This window comes from Macaca thibetana, chromosome 7, assembly GCF_024542745.1.
Source record: "Macaca thibetana thibetana isolate TM-01 chromosome 7, ASM2454274v1, whole genome shotgun sequence".
NCBI classification, from domain to species: Eukaryota; Metazoa; Chordata; class Mammalia; order Primates; family Cercopithecidae; genus Macaca; species Macaca thibetana.
In genome coordinates, this window is record NC_065584.1 from 71727934 (window position 1) to 71739899 (window position 11966).

An 11966-nucleotide genomic window follows, 5' to 3' on the forward strand; every position below is an offset into this window, starting at 1 on the left:
TCATGTCAACTACCCCAAGACCCTTCCATTAAATATCCCTTTTGCCTAAATGAGTTAAATATGGACTTCTGACACTTATCTAAAGTCTAGTAACTCAAATTAGTTTTTCTCAACCCAAATAAACTATGGAATAATCCTTAAATATGGCTTGGGTACAGACAGCATATTTCTTTACAAAACAAATTCAGTGCTATGTTGATATTCTATTAGATTGATTGTTGCAATGGATTTCTCTAATTTGCAGAGATTTCATACCAAATTTGTGTGACAGATTTTTATTACTGAATTATTAGATTACCTTGAAGGACAGACCTTCGTATCTGTATTTTCTCTTCTTTCTTTTCAATGATATTGTCTTATATTTGGTGGCAAGCAAAAAACCTCAGGAACAACTTGGTAGACTTCATTTTCCAAGTATAAATTGTCCTGTGTATACATTACTCTTGGTCATATTTCATGAGGTTATAGTGTTTTAGAACTGGAAGGAATTTCATTATCTTTATAAACCTTTTGTTAGAAGCCAACTGGAGTCTGATAAAAATCTTGAAGAATCAAATAAGTATATATTCAATCAATACAACCTCTTTAGAACACTTCTAAATTACTACTGTCAGTCCAAAAAACAATAACACTATTTTCAATATTAATACTTACATTCAGTTTGGGAACCTTAATATCCCTTCTTTCTCAGTCCTTTAAGACAGAGACCAATCTGCCTTACTATAAAAGGAACAATAACAATATTAAAACAAATTGGTAGCATAAATAAAAACCATACAACCTCATTACCTTTGTGGAGTAAGTGATTACAGTGCTGCTGGTCACCTGCAGAGGCAAAATGCTACCAGCGGCAATTTTGGTGAATTAACTGGGGTTTATTGGCATACTGTCAGGAATTTAGAATGACTCATGGAATGAGTGTTAATGGAGTGAAACCTTCATTCCATCTACTTGGCAAATGGCAAGGCAGTCTAATTGTTTTTCCCTAAAGCAACACAACAATCAGATATTTAGACAGCGCATTACTTCCTTTCCTACTGGAAGAAACAGGAGTCATGAGACAAGAGAAGAGATCTAAAAAGCACCGAGATTTTTCTTTGAGTTTTATAAGATTTGCTGAACATGCACTACATGTCTGAAACGCAGGACTGAACAAAAACGACTGCATTTCTAAGGTAAGCACAGTATCCAAGGGAGAAACTTTACGTTAATAAACAAATGTTACTGAGTATCCACTGTGGACTAAGCTCTGTGCTAGATACTTCTCAATCGTATTACCTAATAAGAAAGCAACTATGAAAAAAAAAGTATGAGACCATAATTAAAACGAGTTTGTAGAGTGCTCATATCACGGAGGTACCTAAGTCATACAACCCCTTACTATTCAAAGGGCGGTCTGCCCATTGCCTGGGAGCCTGTTAGCAATGCTGAATCTCAAGCCCTACCCCAACCCATGAAATCAGAGCTACATTTTAACAATCTCTCCATTTGCACATTCAAGTTTAAGCAGCACTGATTTAACCAACTGTCTTGGCTTATAATTGAGAAAAATAAGGCTCAGGGTAGTTAAGTGATGTGTCTGACCAAACAGCTAGTTAGGAACCCAGCTGGGACTCCCAGGTCTCTCAGCTCGCAGGCCAGTGGAACGCAGGATACTGCAGGATTTCAGACAACAGGGACTTAAATGTGTGTCATTCCTTCAAATGACCACTGATTGTTCCCATCTTCTCTGTGCAAAGCACATACGTACAGAGAGCCTGAGTGAGCCCAATCATCCTGCCTCCTCCCAACACCTCCTCCCACTGATACTCCTGCACAGTCCTCCCTGGAGGGACTTCCCCTTTGCCTGTCCTCATTCTAACCTTTTCCAAGGCCCTGTTAAAGAACCAGCTGGCCCATGAAGCCTTCCCTAATGACTCCAGTCCTCTTCAGTTTCTGCCTTTTTAATTCAGATTTGCTCCTACATTCTGCATAGGGCATTCTAAAAAGTTACTTACTACACCGTGACACATTTTCTAATATTATGTACTAGACATATTGGCATATGGTTATATAACAATAATACAGATGCAATCTTTTTCTCGATTGTGCTTTTCAATAATTGTATCTATGTGTCCTTTCCAAAATAGATTACTTGTATTTTATCATATTAGACCATCACTTAACACAATATCAGAAATAACACGAAACTCTTGGTGGTGGAAGGGATCCTCTCTAAAACATCCCCAAGACATAGACATTCAGTGTTTTACTTGCATACGTCCTGTGTTAGGAGGCTCGCTACTTTTTAAAAAAACAGTACCTTTTTAATTCCTAACTTTAGTTATTAGAAAATTTTAAGCCAAAATCTACTTCTCACTAACTTCTACCAGTGTCCTCAGTTCTGCCCTTAGAGGTAGTTTTGAACTGGCTGAATCCATCTTCCACAGGAAAGCACTGCAAGTATTTAAACTAATTTAACAAAAATAATTTGGAAACACAGAAGGTCTAGCAATTAGGAGCAATGAAGACCTAAGCCTGTATCCTGCATTTCCTATCTGTATGCTTCTTAATGAATTCATACTATCCATAAATTTGTGTTGAACACCCACTATGTGCTGGGCTCTATGGAGGACATGCCTTGTGGAGAGATTATAGGACAGAGGAAAGATGACAAGATCACACATACCCCTGAAGCTGCAGAATGGAAACAACTTCACAATGGAAACTTGAGCCCATCTCATCTGACCTAGTATTTCATCCAGGTCTTCCTAAGCTACCAAAGTATAAGCCCCTCTAGTCATCCCGCCCCTCCCACACACTCACTCCAATTTGGTTCTATGTCCTTCCTTAGCAAATAATCTTCCCATAGCTGCTCTTCTAGAATTCCAACTCCCAAGTTAATAAACTCCGCTGAACTCTCAGCCTTTTCCCAGAACACTAACTCCATCTGCGTGGCCGGATTTCCACTGAGGATGCTGCCTTCCTCTCTACTAAAGTGAAGGCTGCTTATTTTCCCAATGATGACTCACAACAGAGCAAGAGAAGAAGGAGCTGCCATTCTGTAAGCCTCCCAATGGCCTTTTAGATTCCTCACTTATTCATTCATTCATTCAACTAGGGTCCTTCACCCAGTATACAAACACGTCTTCTAAGGCTAATGCATTCTAGTTACAAGAATAAGTAGAGAATCTTGTGACAGTCCCTCTCAGCTCTAACGGCAATTTGTTCTCTCTGGACAACTGTAACACTGAGTCAGGAAAGGCTGAGCTGAGGACAGATTTTAGATTGTATTTCTGAATTCCATATTTCTTCCAAGGGGAGAAAAGTGAGATCTTTTCTGCTATTTCATCATCACATTACGATTTGGAGAGGAACATTCTACCTTCATAAATGCTAGAGAATGAAAGATAAACAATGGAATGTGTAATGCTAAAGGCTTATAAAGTTTAAACCTACCATGATTTAAAACGAGGTATCTGAGAGGAAAGGGGTGGTTGGTGCAGACTCCAGTGTGGGGGATTTTAAGGTGCCATGAGAGATGACAGAGGACAGGGTCATGGTGGGCGCTTTGGTTCCAGAAGAGGCCCAGGAGGAGGGTTCGGGCTCTTTGTGCCACATATCCTATTTGATTTCTGTGTGAAATGGCCTTCCCCCGGGTTAAGCCAGCACCTGATGAAATGTCCTTCAGTGAGGCCTTGCTGAAGAGAAATCAGTACCTGGCTCCCAACTCTGCTGAACAGGACTCTGTCTTTTCTCTGGTGACAAAAATAAACAACGTGACTGATATTTGATTGTGGCTCTAATTTGAAGTGCAAATTCAAGAAGTCTGACAGGTGGGATCATACAAAGAGAGAACGATGGCTACAGGCCACAATGCAGCTGCCCCGGTGGTAATACTAAAGACTCTGCCAACACTGGAAGCTGTTACTGCCCTGGGGAACAAAGCTGTGGAAAGCCTCACAGTACAAGATCCTGCTGAAGTTTTGACTGTGCTGACCAACAAAACTGCCTTAAAATCTCCAGTGAAAATTCTCACTACAACAGTGTCACTCCATCTTGGAAAACTGGACCCCAAAGTCTATTTGGAGAGCAAGGTATTGCAGAATGCCTTGGCAGCCATCCCACCTGCCTGCTGGATTGAGAGAAATGCCTCTCAGTCCATAAAGTTCTCATCAGACTACTCAAGGACTTGAGGATTCGTTTTCCTGACTTTGAGCCACTCACATTCTGGATCCTTGAGCTACTGTGTCATTCTGCTGTGATGAACAACCTCACCAGACAGCCTTTGGCCCTGTTGCATATGAGCATTGCTTGCAGATTCTGGCTGAAGGACCGTTCCCGACAGGGTCAGTGGGTATCACTGACCACTGTGAGAGTACACACAGTCTGCAGGACATGGTCTGCCCACTGCAGGACATGGTCTGCCACACGGCTCCGACTCTGGTCCGAATCCTCTCACATGGTGGCTTTAGGAAGATCCTTGGCCAGGAGGGTGATGCCAGCCATCTTGCTTCTGAAATATCTACCTGGGATGAAGTGATAGTAACACCTTCAGAAAAGGCTTAAGAGAAGCTGCCAGAGAAACAGGAAGGAGAGAAGAAAAGGAGAAGACAGAAGAACCACCTCAAGGAGAGAAAGAGGAAAGCATGGAAACTCAGAAGTGGCCTTCCCTTCACTCCCTTTCCTACCCAAGGGGGAAGACTGGAGCCTAAGCTAGCTGCCAGTGGGCTTTACATGGTGGCAGGCATTTTCATGGGTCAGGAAGACAACAGGAAGGAAAATAAACCCCGTAGAAGGAAGTGTCAGTCCAGTGGGTTTTGATATTGGCTTAGCAGCCAGAGTCTCCCATTTGTGACCTATGCCATCCATCTGTAATGAAATGAGATACCAACATTTCTTCCTCATACTCTAGAATCCCCAGGTCCTGAAAACCCCTTTCTCAACTAATAACTTTGCTGTTGAAATGTTGTGAGCTGTTAGTGTCTGGAAATCTTTTTCTAAGAAAAACAATGTAAGTACTTCCTAGTAGGGCATATATAAATAATAAATATAAAAGGAGATAACCTGAGAGCAAATACTGCTTTGAAGATCTACACATTTCTGCTTTTTCCTTAGTGACATAACTCCCAGTGAAGCTGTTGTTTATAGATTTTCCCTTCATTAATTTGGATGATATGAGCGTGAAGACTAAGGGACTTGGTAGAGAAAGAGAGCAATGACTATGGATGACTTTTATTGTGAACTTTGCAAATTAACAAAGCCATCTGGCTACAGAGAACCCCACTGGCTGACACTCAGGCCATGTCAACTCCTGTCTTTAACCAAGCTTTCACAACTTAAGAGGTCTTCCAGCCTAACCTCACTGCCCGTCCTGGACTTCAAGAAGTATAGCTATGTAATTTGTTTATTGCATTCTATTTCATATTCTATTTTTATCCCCCAAACAGAGCTGCCTGAGAACAGAAACTGTTCTTCCTACTTCGTCTACAAAAAAGGCATAAAATCAATACATGTTAAGTTGAGACCTTTTGTACTTTCCTCATCAGAATACACAGTGTTTTAAGAACAGACTGCAAATTTTATCAGTGGAGTGTTACATATCAAGGAGGTCATCTTTTCTTTTACCTAAGATAGGGCTATATTAAAACAAGCACTTGATAAATGCCTTTTAGTGACACTATACTAAAAAAAAAATCATTATAACGTTTAATAGATGCCTGCCACATGTACAAATATATACAGTAGTTTTAAAACAGTAGGTACAAAATAGAAAGGTTCCCATATCTTACCAAGTTGACAGCTAGCTTTTAAATAGCTGCAGCACACTGATAGACATTATGTAAGTGAATCCGTACTTCCAAATAGGCATGTTTTACACTTCTGAATATGTGAATAGAGGAATTGTTCTAAGGTATTCACTACACACGCATGTGTGGGCACACACATGCGCACACATACACACACACACACACATTTTCATCATTGGCAACTTTTTCCTGGATTCCTCAGACTTGAGTCAAGTGTGTTCACCCTCTCTGCCTTTCACCAGTGCCATCTCTTCATACACCCGTAACTATCTGGCACAGGGTGAAATCATGATTTAGCAAAAGGGCAAGTAGGAGGCAAAATGGAGTGCTATCTTCCGTAATTGCTATTTAAAGGAGACAATAAAAAGGATGAAACAAATTAAATTAGCAAAGAAGCAAGAGCATCCCAATGAACTGGCCAAGATAATCAACTTGGAAAATTAGCTATTAAACCTTCATGCATACTCATTTTCATAATTTTTTGTGTGTGCTTCTGAAATGCAACCCCCCATTGAAACGGCTGGGATGAAGGTGCTTCATTTCCCTGAGATAAGTCATTTGCAATTGGCCTTAATGAAATTAGAAGTGAGGTTTTTTAAACGCCCTGGTTCATCATTTCCCATTGCAGTACTGGAGTGTTTTGATTGGAGTTGGGGAAGTACATAAAGGAGGTGAGAAGCTGGCTCAGACCAGTCACCTTTCTGAATTCTTCTACTTTATTTTATTCTCTTTTCCAAATGTATGTGCTAGAGTATGGATTTTGGTTTTCATTATCATTACCTTTATGTATCATCATCATCACCATATCATCATTATCACCATATCATCATCCTCATCATCTTTTAAAAGACCTGATTTTTACTTATTTGCAGACTATCTTCCTTAAATATTTAAGGGTACGAATTTCTATGCACATTTTTTATCTTTTAATCTCATCTTATGCTCTCAATGTTAGTCCTTCTTATGTATAGGTCTTCATGCTTATGAAAGGCTAATCTTTATTACAGCAGTCATTGAAAAGACCACAAGCATTAATAAAATCTATAAAGAATAAATATCCACACTTACCTTTACCCAATAATTCTAATTTTTTAGTCTGTGAGCTGTTACTAAAGTACAAAATAAGTAGCCAAACACATTTATTTAAGATTCTTCTTTGGCACTTCCTTTCTATTCATCGGTTTGCTAAATTGCTACCTGGGGCAAAACAGGAATTAGAGCGCATATTTAAACAGGACAAATTTTAATAGGAAGAGAAGCAATGAATTTGGATTATGAATTTGGATTATTCACAATCAAAAATTGTGAGAGCCAATGTCCTGAAGATTAGCTATTCACATAAGAATGTTTCTAATGAAGATTAAGAACATATCTTTATATAGCAGATTATTAGTGTGTTCTACTCCTCTTTTCCTTGATTTCACTTTTTCTAATTAAATATTTTAATCTACTGCTGAAGAAAATAATTTCTATAAACCCTTTTCTCCACATGTGAACAGTGAGTGGCATTTCTGAACTTAGGCAAGATTTAATAATCCCAGAACTCTCAGACCAGAATTTCAGAGGCCCCTAGATGTGTTATGAGGCAGCTTAACAATATGATTTCACAGGCCTTGGGTGGCAGAAGGAGGTCCAAATGTATGCTTGGTACCTAAAAGGCCAATGTTCAAACTAACTAGTGCTCTGCATGTTCAGTCTTATTAATTCTTTATTTCTGAGAAAGAAATAAAAGACCAAATGAAAAGAGAAACTCTAAATCAGGGGTGTCCAATCTTTTGGCTTCCTTGGGCCACATTGGAAGAATTATCTTAGGCCATACATAAAATACACTAACACTAATAATAGATGATGAGCTAAAAAATAAAAATAAAAATCACAAAAAAATTCATGATGTTATAAGAAAGTTTACTAATTTGTGTTGGGCCATATTCAAAGCCATGTTGGGCTGCATGTGGCCCGTGGGCCGCAAGTTGGACATGACTGCTCTAAATCAAAGTAAGTAGATGGTACTTCAGGCCAAGTATTTGATATTCATGTTAACTTTAGCTAAATGGAAAATGCCTGATGGCATACAATTAGATTAAAATACATTTTCACTAGAAAGACAAAGAGGTCTTACTTTTTGAGGTATCAATAAATAGCCCTTGGTAGATATACATCTTCGTAATTGTGCATTAATATTAACTTTGTATATTTTAAATTTATCAGAATAGGATGATGTGTGTCCCTGGTTCATAATTGTGTTAAAACATTTAAAATGAAAAACACATGTATTAAACTGTCACACCACCTGATGCATTTTTTCCTTTGTTAGGAATCAACACGTTAGATTTTCAAGTTGTTTTCTTGCCTGTTAAATTTCATTCCTGAAATATTTTTGAGTGCCTACTATTTCCCAGGTTACTGTATTTACTCTGGGAATTCAGTATAAGGGATGAATTAGACATACCCCCTGCCCCTACTAAAGAGACCACAGATACAGAGTTTGATGACAAACAACGAAATGTTACTATGCAACTTGGAAAATGAAATGTTTATGTTGTAAAAGATAAAGTAGACTATGTGGGTTTTATTGTTTTTCTGTTTTTTTGTTTTTGTTTTTGAGATGGAGTCTCACTCCATCGCCCAGGCTGGAATGCAGGGGCACGATCTCAGCTCACTGCAACCTCCACCTCCTGGGTTCAAGTAATTCTCCTGCCTCAGCCTCCCAAGTAGCTGAGATTACAGGTATATACCACCACACCTGGCTAATTTTTGTATTTTTAGTAGCAATGGGGTTTTTCCATGTTGGCCAGGTTGGTTTGAACTCGTGACCTCAAATGATTCACCTGCTTCAGTCTCCCAAAGTGCTAGGGTTACAGCCACGAGCTACCATGCCCAACCAATAAAGTAGAATATTTGCACTTAGAAACAATCCATTTTGTTCTTCTGGGTTTTATTTGTTTATTTATTTAGAGACAGGGTCTTACATTGTTGCCCAGACTGGAGTGCTATGGCCCATCAGAGCTCACTGCAGCCTGGAGCTCCTGGGATCCAGGGACCCTTCTACCTCAGCCTCCCAAAGCACTGAGAAGCGTGAACCACTGCCCCTGGCTAAATTCTTTATTTATTTATTTATTTATTTTTTCGAGAAGGGATCTCACTAAGGCACCCAGACTCGAGTATAGTGGCATAATCATGGCTCACTGCAGCCTCAACTTCCCAGGCTCAATCAATCCTCCCACCTTAGCCTCCCTAGTAGCTGGGACTACAGGCGCACACCACCATGCCTGGCTAATATTTATATTTTTTGTAGAGATGGGTTTTGCTCCTGCCTCAGCCTCCCAAAATGCTGGGATTCTAGGCATGAGCCACCACGCCTGGCCCTAATTCTTCATTGTTTGTTAAATCTTATGGTTCCAAAGAGCAAAAGGAGAAATGGTAAACATACATAGAATCCCAACTCTGTTCCAGGAATTTTATATTTTAAAATAATGCACCCTTGTCTCAAAGAATCATAAACCATAAGAGTTGAAAGAAAACATATTTTAAAAGTTAAGATTTTGGCCAGGTGCAGTGGCTCAAACCTGTCATCCCAACATTTTAGGAGGCTGAGGCTGGCAGATTGCTTGAGGCCAGGAGTTCAAGACCAGCCTAGGCAACATGGTGAAACCCCATCTCTATCAAAAATATATATATACATATATATATACACATATACAAAAATTAGCCAGTATGGTGGTGAGCGCCTGTTGTCCCAGCTACTCAGGAGGCTGAGGCACGAGAATTGCTTGAACCCAGGAGGTCAAGGCTGCAGTGAGCTATGATCACACCTCTGCACTCCAGCCTGGACAACAGAGCAACACTCTGTCTCTAAAGAAAAAAGTAAGATTTAAATTAAAACTAAACTGATAGAGGAAGAGGTTAAACATAAGTTTTGAGGAACATTAATCTAGGTCACATGGTAAATAAGTGGACTTTTATGGTCTATTTGGGGTACCTGTGGTAGATTAAGGATGACTGCGAATTCTTTGCCACTCTTTCCACTGAGAAGTAGACCACCTCTCCTTGAATCTTAATGGCCTCTATCACAATTTTGACAAACAGAAATAACGCTGTACTAGTTTTTCAGGCCCAGACCATAAGAAACTGGCAGCTTCCACTTTATATCTCTTGGAACACTCACTCTTGGAATTCAGCCCCCATCCTGTGAGGAAGCCTAAGCAGCCCCACAGAAAGGCCCTTGTAGAGAAGAACCAAGGACCCTGGCCAACAGCCCCCATCCAGCTCCCAGCTGACAGCCAACACCAAGTTGCCAGCCATGTGAGCCACGTTGGAAGTGAATCCCCCAGCCTCAGTCTAGCTACCTCAGTTGACAACAGGTAGGACAAATGTAAACTGCCCAGATGTGCCCTTTTTAAATTTCTGACCCATAAAATTGTAAGTAAAATAAAATGTGCAGGAGGAAGAGGGTAGATTGTTATACAGTAACAGATCATCAAAACAGAACCTAATTATGATTCATACCATCAACTCTATGTGCAAAGTGGGTAAGAAAACAGGTTCTAGAGTCAGACTGCTTGGCATCCAGCTATGTAACCTTGAACAATTTAATATCTCCATGCCTCAGATTCTTCTGCAAAATTAGGTTAACTATAATCTAAGTCATAGGATTTTTGAAAGAATTAAATGAGACAATTCACATAAGCACTTAGAAAGGGCCTAGCCCATAGCTAACATTATTGAGAATTCACTATTATCATCATAGGAAAATGTGCTGAAAAGTTAGAAACTACCAATTTTAAATGGCCTTTAAAACACATATGTTCACAGCTCGAGACCTGTCTGTCTATCTATCAGATTCTTCAGCTTTACTCTCCTCAGCTTCCCATATAAAATCATGAGCATATCAGTGACTGTCTCCCTCAGGGTTAATTTGGTGTTATCCCAAGCTCTTATGTTTCACGTACTGTGAAAAATATTGTTTCAAGAAATGGTCCACTCACCAAAATCGTGTATCTCAATTGTGTTAAGTATATAATGACTTGCCATGTTAGCAAGATAAATCCAGGGTTAATTTAATGTGAGTATTTGAGATTTATTTTATTTTTTCTGGTTCTGGGAACTTAAACATTTCTTCCACTTGATTTTTTTTCTCCCTTGTTTTTAGTTAGAAGCAGCATTCCACCAAGTAGATCCACAAGATGAATTTGCAAATAGCAGTTTCCAAACTTTTGAATTGTTCAACCTGAGGGACAGTTCCATCCCCATGAATACTTCACATATTGTTTATCCTGCTCTTAAATGTTACCTGATTCTGCTACTACAAATCAAAGAACTGGTGATTTGTCTTGGGGTCTTAAATTAATTTTGAGCAGCTCTGCGAGTTGTGTCCCGTGAGAGAGCTTGTGGGGAGGAAAATCAAAGAAAAGCAAAAAAAAAAAAAAAAAAAAAAAAAAAAAAAAGGGAGAACAAAAACAAAAGAACACCCACAGGTTTGCAAACAGGTCTGAATAATACACCAGTCCCATTAAAGTATGTTGTTAATCGCAAGACAATTAGTCTTCCTGTAAGAAGTGTATGTAGGAACACATTCTAAGTACATAGATTGTTGTCTGAAACTCAGAATAGTATCGCATATCAACCCAAAATGATCTCGCCACAGATCATAAATGACATTACTTGAAATATCTTAATTTATGCATCAGGTTCTTCGACATGGGAAAATTCCCTGAATATTTGTACAAAATGAAAGCGAAGAACACTATAAATTGAAATGCAATAAAAGGAGTTTATTTCCAAGCCACAGCTTGGAATCATCTCCGTTTTGAATGTTGCTGGCAAAGAATGTATTCTTGATTAGGCTTTGTTGATAGGCAAAATGTGGAGCATATTTCCAGTTCTATTAAGTCTCTGAGGCTCTAGAAATTCAATTCTGAGCTACATAAAATAGATCAGCACAATTTCTCCTCTCCTCTCCCACCAAGAGAAAAAGAAGCACCCAACCAAAATAGAACTGACAGTATACAAGAGAATTCACAATTTCTAGGATGATCTCTGGACATATATACAAAGATGAAATGCCATGGAGGGGAGCAAAGTTAGAAGGTCTTAAGAAACGGCTGGCCAATGCCAATGATATAGGAGAAAAAGATGGAAGGAATAGGGAAGGACAGAGAAACAAGCATAATTGGGAGG

The 11966-nt window shown here is 39.3% G+C and overlaps 1 pseudogene; it reads left to right on the forward strand.

Annotated features, from left to right (window-relative positions):
- Nucleotides 1-3513: 3513 nt before the first annotated feature.
- Nucleotides 3514-4694, forward strand: LOC126959157 (interleukin enhancer-binding factor 2-like; annotated as a pseudogene).
- Nucleotides 4695-11966: the final 7272 nt, after the last annotated feature.